This window comes from Phyllobates terribilis, unplaced genomic scaffold (genome assembly GCF_046119375.1).
Source record: "Phyllobates terribilis strain yellow unplaced genomic scaffold, ASM4611937v1 Scaffold_1653__1_contigs__length_236462, whole genome shotgun sequence".
NCBI classification, from domain to species: Eukaryota; Metazoa; Chordata; class Amphibia; order Anura; family Dendrobatidae; genus Phyllobates; species Phyllobates terribilis.
Window position 1 is genome coordinate 159,478 of NW_027364413.1, and position 2,703 is coordinate 162,180.

Genomic DNA, 2,703 nt, shown 5'->3' on the forward strand with positions numbered 1-2,703 from the left:
TAGTGCACACAGGACTCCACCAGGGGGCAGTACAGAGTATACCTCCATATAGTACACACATGACTCCACCAGGGGGCAGTACAGAATATACCTCCATATAGTACACACAGGACTCCAACAGGGGGCAGTACAGAATATACCTCCATATAGTGCACACAAGACTCCACCAGGGGGCAGTACAGAATATACCTTCATATAGTGGACACAGGACTCCACTAAGGGGCAGTACAGAATATACCTCCATATAGTGCACACAGGACTCCACCAGGGGGCAGTACAGAATATACCTCCATATAGTGCACACAGGACTCCAACAGGGGGCAGTACAGAATATACCTCCATATAGTGCACACAGGACTCCACCAGGGGGCAGTACAGAATATACCTCCATATAGTGCACACAGGAATCCGCCAGGGGGCAGTACAGAGTATACCTCCATATAGTGCACACAGGACTCCACCAGGAGGCAGTACAGAATATACCTCCATATAGTGCACACAGGACTCCACCAGGGGGCAGTACAGAGTATACCTCCATATAGTGCACACAGGACTCCACCAGGGGGCAGTACAGAATATACCTCCATATAGTGCACACAGGACTCCACCAGGAGGCAGTACAGAGTATACCTCCATATAGTGCACACAGGACTCCACCAGGGGGCAGTACAGAATATACCTCCATATAGAGCACACAGGACTCCACCTGGAGGCAGTACAGAATATACCTCCATATAGTGCACACAGGACTCCACCAGGGGGCAGTACAGAATATACCTCCATATAGTGCACACAGGACTCCACCAGGAGGCAGTACAGAATATACCTCCATATAGTGCACACAGGTCACCACCAGGGGGCAGTACAGAATATACCTCCATATAGTGCACACAGGTCACCACCAGGGGGCAGTACAGAATATACCTCCATATAGTGCACACAGGACACCACCAGGGGGCAGTACAGAGTATACCTTCATATAGAGCACACAGGACTCCACCAGGGGGCAGTACAGAATGCAACCACATATAATACACACAGGACACCACCAGGGGGCAGTACAGAGTATACCTCCATATAGTGCACACAGGACTCCACCAGAGGGCAGTATAGAATATACCTCCATATAGTGCACACAGGACTCCACCAGGGGGCAGTACAGAGTATACCTCCATATAGTGCACACAGGACTCCACCAGAGGGCAGTATAGAATATACCTCCATAGAGTGCACACAGGACACCACCAGGGGGCAGTACAGAGTATACCTCCATATAGTGCACACAGGACTCCACCAGGGGGCAGTACAAAATATACCTCCATATAGTACACACAGAACACCACCACGGGGCAGTACAGAGTATACCTCCATATAGAGCACACAGGACTCCACCAGGGGGCAGTACAGAATATACCTCCATATAGTGCACACAGAAGTCCACCAGGGGGCAGTACAGAGTATACCTCCATATAGTGCACACAGGACTCCACCAGGGGGCAGTACGGAGTATACCTCCATATAGTGCACACAGGACACCACCAGGGGGCAGTACAGAATATACCTCCATATAGTGCACACAGAAGTCCACCAGGGGGTAGTATAGAGTATACCTCCATATAGTGCACACACGACTCCACCAGGAGGCAGTACAGAGTATACCTCCATAAAGTGAACACAGGACTCCACCAGGGGGCAGTATAGAGTATACCTCCATATAGTGCACACAGGACTCCACCAGGAGGCAGTACAGAATATACCTCCATATAGTGCACACAGAACTCCACCAGGGGGCAGTACAGAGTATACCTCCATATAGTGCACACAGGACTCCAACAGGGGGCAGTACAGAGTATACGTCCATATAGTGCACACATGACTCCACCAGGAGGCAGTACAGAATATACTTCCATATAGTGCACACAAGATTCCACCAGGAGGCAGTACAGAATATACCTCCATATAGTGCACACAGGACTCCACCAGGAGGCAGTACAGAATATACCTCCATATAGTGCACACAGAAGTCCACCAGGGGGTAGTATAGAGTATACCTCAATATAGTGCACACAGGACTCCACCAGGGGGCAGTATAGAGTATACCTCCATATAGTACACACATGACTCCACCAGGAGGCAGTACAGAATATACCTCCATATAGTGCACACAGGACTCCACCAGGAGGCAGTACAGAATATACCTGCATATAGTGCACACAGGACTCCACCAGGAGGCAGTACAGAATATACCTCCATATAGTGCACACAGAAGTCCACCAGGGGGTAGTATAGAGTATACCTCAATATAGTGCACACAGGACTCCACCAGGGGGCAGTACAGAGTATACCTCCATAAAGTGAACACAGGACTCCACCAGGGGGCAGTACAGAATATACCTCCATATAGTGCACACAGGACTCCACCATGGGGCAGTACAGAATATACTTCCATATAGTGCACACAAGATTCCACCAGGAGGCAGTACAGAATATACCTCCATATAGTGCACACAGGACTCCACCAGGGGGCAGTACAGAATATACCTCCATATAGTGCACACAGGACTCCACCAGGGGGCAGTACAGAGTATACCTCCATATAGTGCACACAGGACTCCACCAGGGGGCAGCACAGAATATACCTCCATATAGTGCACACAGGACTCCACCAGGAGGCAGTACAGAATATACCTCCATATAGTGCAC